The sequence below is a fragment of the Pseudophryne corroboree genome, chromosome 4, assembly GCF_028390025.1.
Source record: "Pseudophryne corroboree isolate aPseCor3 chromosome 4, aPseCor3.hap2, whole genome shotgun sequence".
Classification (NCBI taxonomy): Eukaryota; Metazoa; Chordata; class Amphibia; order Anura; family Myobatrachidae; genus Pseudophryne; species Pseudophryne corroboree.
The window spans coordinates 588,034,697-588,049,816 of record NC_086447.1 but is presented as its reverse complement, the minus strand read 5'-3'; the positions used below and the strand labels follow the sequence as shown (position 1 = coordinate 588,049,816).

Sequence of the window (15,120 nt, the reverse complement as noted above, 5' to 3'; positions counted from 1 at the left end):
AAATTGGGTCCTTCAAAAGTAAACCCCAATGGCGTTCCAGAATTTTTCTAATTGAATGATTTTCACGGTTAAATTGTGTAATAAAAGGTCTTAACTGTTGTCTTGCTGGTTCAATCTTATCCTTAGGAAGTAACATCTTATCTCTTTCTTGTAGAGATGCTTTTATTTTGGCCTTAGAGACCATATCAACAGTATAGCCCCTTTCTTCAAATCTCTTTTGTATGACTGCTGCCTGATCCCAGTAGTCTTCAATGCTGGTACAATTACGTCTTAAACGGAGAAATTGAGCGTATGGCACATTGTTTTTCCATGCTGGAAAATGACAACTAGTTTGCGGGATGTAACTATTGGTGTCCACTTCCTTAAAAAACGTTTTTGTACTAATCTTTTCACCTACTGTTCCCATTAAGGTGAGATCAAGATAGTCTATCTTCTGCGAATCAGTTTGATAGGTGAATTTTAAATTCAGATCGTTGATCTGAATGGAAGCCATAAAGTCATCAATACTAGCTCTATCTCCTTTCCATATGAAAAGAAGATCGTCTATGTATCTGCGATAGAAAACAATGTTTTCACAATATTCAGAACCATAAACAAATGTATCTTCCCATTCCTTCATAAAAAGGTTAGCGTACGATGGGGCAAACTTAGTCCCCATCGCTGTACCTTGTTTTTGTAAATAGAATTTGTTGTTAAATTCAAAAAAGTTGTGGTTTAGAATAAATGTTATGCCTTCCAGCAGAAATGACACATCCTTTTTGGATAATTCGGGATCATTAGATAGAACTGCTCTAATTGACTCTATACCCTTAGAATGCGGGATAGAAGAATATAGCGCTTGGACGTCCAGAGTGAGCCAATAATAATCCTTTATCCAAATAAAGGAATTTAGTTCCTGGAGGACACTTGTAGAATCTTTAAGGTATGAGTCCATTTTAGTTACATAAGGTTGAAGTCGAATATCAATATAGTGCGACAAATTAGAAGTTAGAGAATTCACTCCTGCCACTATAGGTCTTCCTGGTGGATTTGTATTACTTTTATGTATCTTTGGTATGTGATAAAAGTTCGGCACTATTGGATGTTTCACGTCCAAATAATCGAACTCATCCTTGCAGATCAAATTGTCCCTCAACGCTCTCATTAACAGACAGGTCAATTCCTCTTGGTAAGTTTTAGTAGGATTGCCAGGTAATTCAATATATGTATGCCCATCTAGTAGTATACTAGAAGCCTCATTCAAATAGGCTTCTCTTGTCTGAAGGACCAAAGCTCCTCCTTTATCGGCCCCTTTAATCACTATGCTCTTATCTTTTTTAAGGGACTTCAAGGCTCCTTTCTCTTGAGGGTTCAGATTATTTCCATATTTAGAACTTTTTGATTTCATTTTTCTAAAGTCCTCCTTTACAGACTCATAAAATATGTCCAAATTACTACTTTTAGATTCTACAGGGTAAAACTTAGAAGGTAATTTTACCAATGGAGGTTTCTCTTTATTGGAACTTTCAATTGGGGGATTTTTAAGAAAATGTCTATGGATGGTCAATTTCCGAATATACTTATTAAGGTCTATAAATAAATTAAATTTATTTACATGTGAATCCGGCGCAAATTTTAAACCCTTCTCTAATAAGGAGCTTTCCGCTGTTGATAACTGTCTCTTTGCGATATTGACAACCCCAGATGGGACTTCTCTTGATGGAACAGTGCTCTTCGTTTTTTCGGGCTTCTCTCTGCCCCCTCTACGTCCTCGTTTCCTCCATTGTGTCCTCTCTTCACACCCTGTGGAGAATCTAATCTTGTGTGAAGTTCCTCTTTTTGTTGTTGTATGCGAGGAAATCTGTGTCCTCGTCGTTCTTCTAAAAAATGGCCTCTCTGTTGCCTAACTGGAGTAGGGGATCTGTCAGTATTATATCTACCCCTATACGAATAGTTCCCTTGATCAGATCTATCACGAAAAGAAACCAATCGATTCCTTTGTCCACCCTGTTGTGAGGGGTATCTATTCCTATAGCCCTTCCATTCTTCTCTCCGATTGTGATGGGGGGATTGATAGTTCCTTCTGGATCTATTATAAGATTGTTGGCCTCCATAGTTCCCACGATACTGTCTATAGTCACCCTGGTATCTCTTATCATACCGTGAGTGATTCATCAATGGTGCCTGAGTTCTCTCTTCCATCCTCCCTTCATTAATGGGTAAATGATGTATCTGGCCAGATATGTAATCATTTCTATCTCGCAAAAATTTCTTCTGTTTACGTGATATAATTTCTTCTTCAGTACTATCTAGTTTGTGGTGCAGATCCACCACATCCCGTTTGAACTCCTCACTATCATCAAATTTATTGGCTTCTAATTCAATTTTCTTGATTTCTTCCTCAATACGACCTAATTCCCTCTTCCTTTCAGAAATAATCAAACCAATGAGTTTATTGGAACAATCATCTAAGATCGAATTCCAATTGGTGATAAAGCTTTCATTTCCTCCTCCTATCGTAGGGGTCTTATGTAGCCTTAGGCCTCTTGGGATCCTTCCTACTTCAAGATATTTCTCCAATGTAACTATATCATACCAATTATTAAGTTCTTTTACTGCTAACTTTTCTACCAGATTAAGGTAGCCATAATAATCATCCTCATCTGCTTGAAACACCTGTTCTTCCTCATCAAAAATATTTTTAGCTTTTAACTGTCTTTTTGATCTATCGCTAAAAATCGGCATTTTTGGTAAAAGCTGCAATCTTAGGGTTAACTGACAGAGACAATACTACAAAACAAAAAATCAACCCTAATATCTTGCGCTATACCTCTAGTCTCAAACCAACAAGAAATACCCTCTGTCAGATAAGGTATTAAAAGTAGATTACAAATAGAAATGGATTCTCGTGGGAGCCAATATGCCTTTTGTATGACAATAATTAAAAGTTTTTATTGTACAGAAACAAACTATATTTATCCTAAGCGTTCGTTATTGACACAACCTTCTAAAAATTCATATAAAACAATATTACAATCTTATACATAAATTACAGTTGGATGTGAGGATTTTACAGCCAGGTGATCACAGTCAGAACTCGAAATGGATGTATCTCCAACCAGATGTTTGTGATAAGGACTTTGTTAACCAGACGTTGCAAAACCCAACGCGTTTCGTCCGTTAGGACTTCATCAGGGGTTTGGAATCTGGATAGTTACAAATGGAAATATATAAATCATATAGTCTTCATTAATAAGACATATTATTATCCAGGTAAGTATTCCATTGAAATCTATTGTGGATTAACATACATACCAGTTCTTATAGTAGGAGTGATTACCATTGATTAGAAAGGTTTAGAATATCCAATGATTACATCCAATCACATATTCAATTCGATAAATATAATATCTGAAACATTATCGTTATAATAATCAATAAACATTATCCTTATACAAATGATAAAAGGAAGAGGGAGGGAGAGTCAAAAGAAGAGAAAAGGGAGGGAAAGTCGAAAGAATATTATGAATGTCAATATAAATCAAATAGCTCCGTATTTATCCACATAATCAACATCAATTCAGCTGATGGAAATGATACAAAGGGCAGGGTCTACAAGTATCAGAAACCACCAATAGTTATAGAACACTCCAATTAAAGTCCACATAAAACTTCAAATTCACAATATACACACAATTATATCCACATTACAACTCATTGTACAATACATACCTAGATAGACTTCAAAAAAATATATATAAATTTGGTTGAAATTAGATGATGTTACGTTCCCTAAAAGGGATAAAGATAAAATAGTTTTTTGTCACTCAAATGATTGTTAATAGGAAATGTTCCTGTAACATCCTGTTTACCATTAAAATAACATAGATGCTACCAACAAATCAGAGAAGATATAACAACTTCCTCAATTGATTATAAGAAACCATGCTGATGTCAGTATTTAATGTAAGGTATTTAAGGTGATTCAAATAGAAGAACTTTTTTATCCAAAACTAATTAATAAATGATGTCTTTAATCTAACATGCAATGGGGAGTGGTATATTCAATCAATCATTAGAGAGCCAATTAAGTTCACAGCTGTAATTTATAACCAGCAAGAAGAACTTTTTAACATCTGAAATACTAATCTTAACATCATATGGTATTTAATATTTGCACTAAATTAGTCTGGTTCTTACCTATTTTCAATCAAGAATGGTGGAACCTTATAGTCTACCTCTGTTTATACATGTCACCAAACAGAGAACTTAGGAAAATTTCAAATCCTGAACGAAACTATTCCCTGTGGACAAGTAAATCTAAATCAGTATATTACAATCATACTAAAATTAAGTAGTTACTCTTAAATTAAGGAATCCATTCATCTAATAAATTTTCAAAAAGACCATCCAATAACTAAGTTCCAAATATACAATTATAATACTCAAACTTACTTTTTACAGGAACAAGTGCAACCTCACTGAATCCCAACTACAGAATGAGAGGCAATATAAGGACATCCCTTTATAGCTCCCTTGATATTACATCACTTCCTGCTGGCTGATTAATTAATTTATTATTAGTTAGTGATGTGTTAGGACCTCATAGTACTATGTGGAATGCCATTCTTACTGGTTACCTAACAGATCCCCTAAATGATGTCTTTAATCTAACATGCAATGGGGAGTGGTATATTCAATCAATCATTAGAGAGCCAATTAAGTTCACAGCTGTAATTAATAACCAGCAAGAAGAACTTTTTAACATCTGAAATACTTAACCTCATATGGTATTCAATGATTGCACTAAATTAGTCTGGTTTTTACCTATTTTCAATCAAGAATGGTGGAACCTTATAGTCTACCTCTGTTTATACATGTCACCAAAAAGAGGACTTAGGAAAAATTTCAAATCCTGAATGATACTATTCCCTGTGGACAAGTAAAACTAAATTAGTATATTACAATCATATTAAAATTAAGTAGTTACTCTTCAATTAAGGAATCCATTCATCTAATACATTTTCAAAAAGACCATCCAATAACTAAGTTCCAAAAATACCAATATAGTACTCAAACTTACTTTTTACAGGAACAAGTGCAACCTCATTGAATACCAACTACAGAATGAGAGGCAATATAGGGGCATCCCTTTATAGCTCCCTTGATATTACATCACTTCCTGCTGGCTGATTAATTAATTTATTATTAGTTAGTAATGTGTTAAGACCTCATGGTACTATGTGGAATGCCATTCTTACTGGTTAACTAACATCAATTCTGCTTCCTGACATTATAAAAAATAAGAGGGGACAAAATCTGAACGCTACATGCGTTCCACTCTCACGTGCGTGTCAACGCACCGCACTTCCGGTTCCGGCGGAAGTACGCACCGCGTGCGTGTCACAGTCACGCACTTCCGGCGGATGTACATCACATGCGAGTCAACGATCGCTGTTTGCGTGCCATGGTCCCGTAGTTCGATGGAGATGTGTCAGCGGATGTTAAATTTTGTGGTTAGCTTTAGGGATTCTTTCTGTGATGAATAAAGATTAAACAAAAATTCTTTATAAGGTCTACTATTAAAGAGTTCTTTGGTCATTAAAGTCAAACTCTTTTTTCACAGTTAGAATTGTAACATTAATATTGAATTCTAAATAGTAATAAAGTGCTGTTATCTCATCAATTAAATAAAGGTATTAATAGTGCTATTTATTAAATAAGTGTTAATCAATATAAGTGACCAATTTGTGATAAATAATATTAATTATAAACTATTTGATAAAAAAATATACTTAAAGTGACTTATTGCAATAATAACTAATAGTATTGATACGACATGTTTCAAATTTAAAGTTTAGTGTTTAATTGTCTGGTTCAAATTACACCGACAATATTAATATAACCAACATCAACATGATTTCCCATTTACAGAAAGATTCACCACATATTACATTTCATAAGAGTTATATATTGATAGACCATGAACATACTATATATACTTAAATCATCCCTAAGTTGTATATTCCTTTTATCAAACTTAAACTAAAAAAAAAAAAAAACTATAAACATAGGGGGAGGGGGGGGGGACTGTAAGATGGCCGGACTAATAATAGGAATGGTTAAATACTATTCACTTCTCTTTTATTATGAAGACTATTATAGGAAAGACACAATATCAATATCTTCGTTTAAGCCACCAGGAGTGAGAGTGTTCAAAGAGTAGATCCAAAATGTCTCCTGTTTGGATAAAGTTAGATCTCTACTTTTTCCTCTAGGATCTGATGGAATGTATTCAAGAATGGTAAAGGAGAAATTCTCCTTAGTCACAACTGAATTGTGTTTATCCATAAAGTGTCTGGGGAGACTATGGGACGTCAGTTTGTTTTTCACGTTCCTCATATGTTCTTGTACTCTGATTTTAATCATTCTCTTAGTTTTGCCTATATACGATAGGCCACAGCTGCAAGTGATCCGATAGATAACATATTCAGTGTTACAGTTCACAAGGTGTCCTAATTTGTACCATTTCCCTGTTTCCATTTTAATATTAATGGATTTACGTTCCATAAATTTACAACAGATACACTTTGAACATGGATAACAACCCTTTGTAGGTATAATGGAGTCTGGACAGCTTCTGTGTTGTACTAAGTCAGATAGTCTACTTGGTGCTATTATACTTTTCAGATTGGTGGATTTCTGGAAGACCAGATTAGGTTTATTTGGAAGCGTAGGGCCCAAAATTGGGTCCTTCAAAAGTAAACCCCAATGGCGTTCCAGAATTTTTCTAATTGAATGATTTTCACGGTTAAATTGTGTAATAAAAGGTCTTAACTGTTGTCTTGCTGGTTCAATCTTATCCTTAGGAAGTAACATCTTATCTCTTTCTTGTAGAGATGCTTTTATTTTGGCCTTAGAGACCATATCAACAGTATAGCCCCTTTCTTCAAATCTCTTTTGTATGACTGCTGCCTGATCCCAGTAGTCTTCAATGCTGGTACAATTACGTCTTAAACGGAGAAATTGAGCGTATGGCACATTGTTTTTCCATGCTGGAAAATGACAACTAGTTTGCGGGATGTAACTATTGGTGTCCACTTCCTTAAAAAACGTTTTTGTACTAATCTTTTCACCTACTGTTCCCATTAAGGTGAGATCAAGATAGTCTATCTTCTGCGAATCAGTTTGATAGGTGAATTTTAAATTCAGATCGTTGATCTGAATGGAAGCCATAAAGTCATCAATACTAGCTCTATCTCCTTTCCATATGAAAAGAAGATCGTCTATGTATCTGCGATAGAAAACAATGTTTTCACAATATTCAGAACCATAAACAAATGTATCTTCCCATTCCTTCATAAAAAGGTTAGCGTACGATGGGGCAAACTTAGTCCCCATCGCTGTACCTTGTTTTTGTAAATAGAATTTGTTGTTAAATTCAAAAAAGTTGTGGTTTAGAATAAATGTTATGCCTTCCAGCAGAAATGACACATCCTTTTTGGATAATTCGGGATCATTAGATAGAACTGCTCTAATTGACTCTATACCCTTAGAATGCGGGATAGAAGAATATAGCGCTTGGACGTCCAGAGTGAGCCAATAATAATCCTTTATCCAAATAAAGGAATTTAGTTCCTGGAGGACACTTGTAGAATCTTTAAGGTATGAGTCCATTTTAGTTACATAAGGTTGAAGTCGAATATCAATATAGTGCGACAAATTAGAAGTTAGAGAATTCACTCCTGCCACTATAGGTCTTCCTGGTGGATTTGTATTACTTTTATGTATCTTTGGTATGTGATAAAAGTTCGGCACTATTGGATGTTTCACGTCCAAATAATCGAACTCATCCTTGCAGATCAAATTGTCCCTCAACGCTCTCATTAACAGACAGGTCAATTCCTCTTGGTAAGTTTTAGTAGGATTGCCAGGTAATTCAATATATGTATGCCCATCTAGTAGTATACTAGAAGCCTCATTCAAATAGGCTTCTCTTGTCTGAAGGACCAAAGCTCCTCCTTTATCGGCCCCTTTAATCACTATGCTCTTATCTTTTTTAAGGGACTTCAAGGCTCCTTTCTCTTGAGGGTTCAGATTATTTCCATATTTAGAACTTTTTGATTTCATTTTTCTAAAGTCCTCCTTTACAGACTCATAAAATATGTCCAAATTACTACTTTTAGATTCTACAGGGTAAAACTTAGAAGGTAATTTTACCAATGGAGGTTTCTCTTTATTGGAACTTTCAATTGGGGGATTTTTAAGAAAATGTCTATGGATGGTCAATTTCCGAATATACTTATTAAGGTCTATAAATAAATTAAATTTATTTACATGTGAATCCGGCGCAAATTTTAAACCCTTCTCTAATAAGGAGCTTTCCGCTGTTGATAACTGTCTCTTTGCGATATTGACAACCCCAGATGGGACTTCTCTTGATGGAACAGTGCTCTTCGTTTTTTCGGGCTTCTCTCTGCCCCCTCTACGTCCTCGTTTCCTCCATTGTGTCCTCTCTTCACACCCTGTGGAGAATCTAATCTTGTGTGAAGTTCCTCTTTTTGTTGTTGTATGCGAGGAAATCTGTGTCCTCGTCGTTCTTCTAAAAAATGGCCTCTCTGTTGCCTAACTGGAGTAGGGGATCTGTCAGTATTATATCTACCCCTATACGAATAGTTCCCTTGATCAGATCTATCACGAAAAGAAACCAATCGATTCCTTTGTCCACCCTGTTGTGAGGGGTATCTATTCCTATAGCCCCTCCATTCTTCTCTCCGATTGTGATGGGGGGATTGATAGTTCCTTCTGGATCTATTATAAGATTGTTGGCCTCCATAGTTCCCACGATACTGTCTATAGTCACCCTGGTATCTCTTATCATACCGTGAGTGATTCATCAATGGTGCCTGAGTTCTCTCTTCCATCCTCCCTTCATTAATGGGTAAATGATGTATCTGGCCAGATATGTAATCATTTCTATCTCGCAAAAATTTCTTCTGTTTACGTGATATAATTTCTTCTTCAGTACTATCTAGTTTGTGGTGCAGATCCACCACATCCCGTTTGAACTCCTCACTATCATCAAATTTATTGGCTTCTAATTCAATTTTCTTGATTTCTTCCTCAATACGACCTAATTCCCTCTTCCTTTCAGAAATAATCAAACCAATGAGTTTATTGGAACAATCATCTAAGATCGAATTCCAATTGGTGATAAAGCTTTCATTTCCTCCTCCTATCGTAGGGGTCTTATGTAGCCTTAGGCCTCTTGGGATCCTTCCTACTTCAAGATATTTCTCCAATGTAACTATATCATACCAATTATTAAGTTCTTTTACTGCTAACTTTTCTACCAGATTAAGGTAGCCATAATAATCATCCTCATCTGCTTGAAACACCTGTTCTTCCTCATCAAAAATATTTTTAGCTTTTAACTGTCTTTTTGATCTATCGCTAAAAATCGGCATTTTTGGTAAAAGCTGCAATCTTAGGGTTAACTGACAGAGACAATACTACAAAACAAAAAATCAACCCTAATATCTTGCGCTATACCTCTAGTCTCAAACCAACAAGAAATACCCTCTGTCAGATAAGGTATTAAAAGTAGATTACAAATAGAAATGGATTCTCGTGGGAGCCAATATGCCTTTTGTATGACAATAATTAAAAGTTTTTATTGTACAGAAACAAACGATATTTATCCTAAGCGTTCGTTATTGACACAACCTTCTAAAAATTCATATAAAACAATATTACAATCTTATACATAAATTACAGTTGGATGTGAGGATTTTACAGCCAGGTGATCACAGTCAGAACTCGAAATGGATGTATCTCCAACCAGATGTTTGTGATAAGGACTTTGTTAACCAGACGTTGCAAAACCCAACGCGTTTCGTCCGTTAGGACTTCATCAGGGGTTTGGAATCTGGATCGTTACAAATGGAAATATATAAATCATATAGTCTTCATTAATAAGACATATTATTATCCAGGTAAGTATTCCATTGAAATCTATTGTGGATTAACATACATACCAGTTCTTATAGTAGGAGTGATTACCATTGATTAGAAAGGTTTAGAATATCCAATGATTACATCCAATCACATATTCAATTCGATAAATATAATATCTGAAACATTATCGTTATAATAATCAATAAACATTATCCTTATACAAATGATAAAAGGAAGAGGGAGGGAGAGTCAAAAGAAGAGAAAAGGGAGGGAAAGTCGAAAGAATATTATGAATGTCAATATAAATCAAATAGCTCCGTATTTATCCACATAATCAACATCAATTCAGCTGATGGAAATGATACAAAGGGCAGGGTCTACAAGTATCAGAAACCACCAATAGTTATAGAACACTCCAATTAAAGTCCACATAAAACTTCAAATTCACAATATACACACAATTATATCCACATTACAACTCATTGTACAATACATACCTAGATAGACTTCAAAAAAATATATATAAATTTGGTTGAAATTAGATGATGTTACGTTCCCTAAAAGGGATAAAGATAAAATAGTTTTTTGTCACTCAAATGATTGTTAATAGGAAATGTTCCTGTAACATCCTGTTTACCATTAAAATAACATAGATGCTACCAACAAATCAGAGAAGATATAACAACTTCCTCAATTGATTATAAGAAACCATGCTGATGTCAGTATTTAATGTAAGGTATTTAAGGTGATTCAAATAGAAGAACTTTTTTATCCAAAACTAATTAATAAATGATGTCTTTAATCTAACATGCAATGGGGAGTGGTATATTCAATCAATCATTAGAGAGCCAATTAAGTTCACAGCTGTAATTTATAACCAGCAAGAAGAACTTTTTAACATCTGAAATACTAATCTTAACATCATATGGTATTTAATATTTGCACTAAATTAGTCTGGTTCTTACCTATTTTCAATCAAGAATGGTGGAACCTTATAGTCTACCTCTGTTTATACATGTCACCAAACAGAGAACTTAGGAAAATTTCAAATCCTGAACGAAACTATTCCCTGTGGACAAGTAAATCTAAATCAGTATATTACAATCATACTAAAATTAAGTAGTTACTCTTAAATTAAGGAATCCATTCATCTAATAAATTTTCAAAAAGACCATCCAATAACTAAGTTCCAAATATACAATTATAATACTCAAACTTACTTTTTACAGGAACAAGTGCAACCTCACTGAATCCCAACTACAGAATGAGAGGCAATATAAGGACATCCCTTTATAGCTCCCTTGATATTACATCACTTCCTGCTGGCTGATTAATTAATTTATTATTAGTTAGTGATGTGTTAGGACCTCATAGTACTATGTGGAATGCCATTCTTACTGGTTACCTAACAGATCCCCTAAATGATGTCTTTAATCTAACATGCAATGGGGAGTGGTATATTCAATCAATCATTAGAGAGCCAATTAAGTTCACAGCTGTAATTAATAACCAGCAAGAAGAACTTTTTAACATCTGAAATACTTAACCTCATATGGTATTCAATGATTGCACTAAATTAGTCTGGTTTTTACCTATTTTCAATCAAGAATGGTGGAACCTTATAGTCTACCTCTGTTTATACATGTCACCAAAAAGAGGACTTAGGAAAAATTTCAAATCCTGAATGATACTATTCCCTGTGGACAAGTAAAACTAAATTAGTATATTACAATCATATTAAAATTAAGTAGTTACTCTTCAATTAAGGAATCCATTCATCTAATACATTTTCAAAAAGACCATCCAATAACTAAGTTCCAAAAATACCAATATAGTACTCAAACTTACTTTTTACAGGAACAAGTGCAACCTCATTGAATACCAACTACAGAATGAGAGGCAATATAGGGGCATCCCTTTATAGCTCCCTTGATATTACATCACTTCCTGCTGGCTGATTAATTAATTTATTATTAGTTAGTAATGTGTTAAGACCTCATGGTACTATGTGGAATGCCATTCTTACTGGTTAACTAACATCAATTCTGCTTCCTGACATTATAAAAAATAAGAGGGGACAAAATCTGAACGCTACATGCGTTCCACTCTCACGTGCGTGTCAACGCACCGCACTTCCGGTGGAAGTACGCACCGCGTGCGTGTCACAGTCACGCACTTCCGGCGGATGTACATCACATGCGAGTCACGATCGCTGTTTGCGTGCCATGGTCCCGTAGTTCGATGGAGATGTGTCAGCGGATGTTAAATTTTGTGGTTAGCTTTAGGGATTCTTTCTGTGATGAATAAAGATTAAACAAAAATTCTTTATAAGGTCTACTATTAAAGAGTTCTTTGGTCATTAAAGTCAAACTCTTTTTTCACAGTTAGAATTGTAACATTAATATTGAATTCTAAATAGTAATAAAGTGCTGTTATCTCATCAATTAAATAAAGGTATTAATAGTGCTATTTATTAAATAAGTGTTAATCAATATAAGTGACCAATTTGTGATAAATAATATTAATTATAAACTATTTGATAAAAAAATATACTTAAAGTGACTTATTGCAATAATAACTAATAGTATTGATACGACATGTTTCAAATTTAAAGTTTAGTGTTTAATTGTCTGGTTCAAATTACACCGACAATATTAATATAACCAACATCAACATGATTTCCCATTTACAGAAAGATTCACCACATATTACATTTCATAAGAGTTATATATTGATAGACCATGAACATACTATATATACTTAAATCATCCCTAAGTTGTATATTCCTTTTATCAAACTTAAACTAAAAAAAAAAAAAAAAAAACTATAAACATAGGGGGAGGGGGGGGGGGACTGTAAGATGGCCGGACTAATAATAGGAATGGTTAAATACTATTCACTTCTCTTTTATTATGAAGACTATTATAGGAAAGACACAATATCAATATCTTCGTTTAAGCCACCAGGAGTGAGAGTGTTCAAAGAGTAGATCCAAAATGTCTCCTGTTTGGATAAAGTTAGATCTCTACTTTTTCCTCTAGGATCTGATGGAATGTATTCAAGAATGGTAAAGGAGAAATTCTCCTTAGTCACAACTGAATTGTGTTTATCCATAAAGTGTCTGGGGAGACTATGGGACGTCAGTTTGTTTTTCACGTTCCTCATATGTTCTTGTACTCTGATTTTAATCATTCTCTTAGTTTTGCCTATATACAATAGGCCACAGCTGCAAGTGATCCGATAGATAACATATTCAGTGTTACAGTTCACAAGGTGTCCTAATTTGTACCATTTCCCTGTTTCCATTTTAATATTAATGGATTTACGTTCCATAAATTTACAACAGATACACTTTGAACATGGATAACAACCCTTTGTAGGTATAATGGAGTCTGGACAGCTTCTGTGTTGTACTAAGTCAGATAGTCTACTTGGTGCTATTATACTTTTCAGATTGGTGGATTTCTGGAAGACCAGATTAGGTTTATTTGGAAGCGTAGGGCCCAAAATTGGGTCCTTCAAAAGTAAACCCCAATGGCGTTCCAGAATTTTTCTAATTGAATGATTTTCACGGTTAAATTGTGTAATAAAAGGTCTTAACTGTTGTCTTGCTGGTTCAATCTTATCCTTAGGAAGTAACATCTTATCTCTTTCTTGTAGAGATGCTTTTATTTTGGCCTTAGAGACCATATCAACAGTATAGCCCCTTTCTTCAAATCTCTTTTGTATGACTGCTGCCATTCTGCACACTGCAACCCAGTATGCAGCAATTCAGTATGCTGTACTCCAGTGCATATACAGAAAAGCAGTCTGATACTACACAGTGTGAGCTGAGCTGTCAGTTATAAAAAATATATATATATTGTTGCATAATTTGTACTGTTCTGCACACTGCACCACTGTATGCAATGTACCCCAGTGTGCATGTGTAAAAGTGGTCTGATGCCACACAGTGTGGACCAAGCTACCAGTTAAAACAGATGTGTCCACATGTCCACATACACCTTTTCTATTTTGCTCAATTTGGCACAACATGGCTAAGCTTTGTTCTATGAGTAGCAAGTAGATGGATTTACATTTTTTTTGCCATAATAGAGTATATATAGAGTAGCTTTTTAAAAAAGCAAATTAAGAAAAATCACAAAGTATGGCTATATCTCTGAGTCTATGGTGTGTCAAGCCATCCCATGCATGGTACGATACACATCTGTATATATACAGTAGTTCAGTGTAGAAGTTGCACTCACAAGCATATAATATCCACATCAGCTGGGGTGCCAGAATCCAGGGAGTTGTCCATTATTATAGTCATATTAAGAGAAGATGCACTCACCAGACTTCTTCTCAGTGAAAAATAAAGTTTTAATCCAACCTCATATCAATGATGACAGCATAATCAGGGTCAACGTTTTTGGTCCCCAATATATATCCACAATATAGGCAGCACATCCAATCTTAATAAAGAGTAATTACCCAGTGCTTCTCCTAGCTCTCCATGGCGGGATCCACATACAATGCATATTCAGGGAGCTCATGGGATTTAGGTGCAGAAATAATTCAAATCACAGGAGCTTCTTTCAATGTTTCAAGGTTTTATTAACCTTGTCATCAGGATAACACAAATGAATAACACACTGACCTTATAACCATCACTGCCCGCATGTACCACCAACCACCAGGTCCCGTGGACGATGACCACAAATGACGTCATCACACTTCTCCTGCAGGTAGGGCTGCAATTACCATTAAAACCCTTTCAGTAAAAACAATACAAATAAATTCAACAAAAGACTGTTACAAATAGTATACAAACAATCAGAGCATAAATATCAGTACGTAAATATCAGCAGAGCGTCAATAGCAGCAACTTGTTTTTAAATTACAGTACATTGTTACATTGTGCATAATCACAGAAATGCCACACTACATGTTACTAATCCAGAAAAAGCAACAATAATTCATACAGCCCGGGACTAAATACTTGCCCATTAAGAATTTCAAACTCATATGAATAATTTGATTTCATTTAGAGCCTCATAAATACAATGTCTCATAGAAAGCAGCACAAGCCCAGGTTTTCATTCAAACCCATAGGAGACACCATCCCCAGTCTGAATATCCACCTATATTTACATTGCAATAATTTTAAACCACAATTACCACCCCGTCTGGAATCAGGAATGG

The 15,120-nt window shown here is 34.8% G+C and overlaps 1 long non-coding RNA gene across 5 annotated transcripts in view; it reads right to left on the bottom strand.

The window, feature by feature from the left end:
• The window catches only part of LOC134910003 (uncharacterized), a 29,206-nt gene extending 17,260 nt beyond the window's left edge, over window positions 1-11,946 (bottom strand). Inside the window, exons 1-7 of one of the 5 annotated variants that reach the window (XR_010176086.1) lie at window positions 11,785-11,940; window positions 10,902-11,005; window positions 4,807-4,911; window positions 4,180-4,283; window positions 3,712-3,771; window positions 3,295-3,390; window positions 2,873-3,185 (exon numbers count right to left, since the gene is read on the bottom strand). This is a non-coding gene — a long non-coding RNA (uncharacterized LOC134910003). Of the gene's footprint in view, window positions 1-2,872; window positions 3,186-3,294; window positions 3,391-3,711; window positions 3,772-4,179; window positions 4,284-4,806; window positions 4,912-5,062; window positions 5,230-10,901; window positions 11,006-11,784 lie in introns of those variants that run through there. The other 4 variants (XR_010176082.1, XR_010176083.1, XR_010176084.1 and 1 more) reach the window with 4 other exon arrangements.
• Window positions 11,947-15,120: the final 3,174 nt, after the last annotated feature.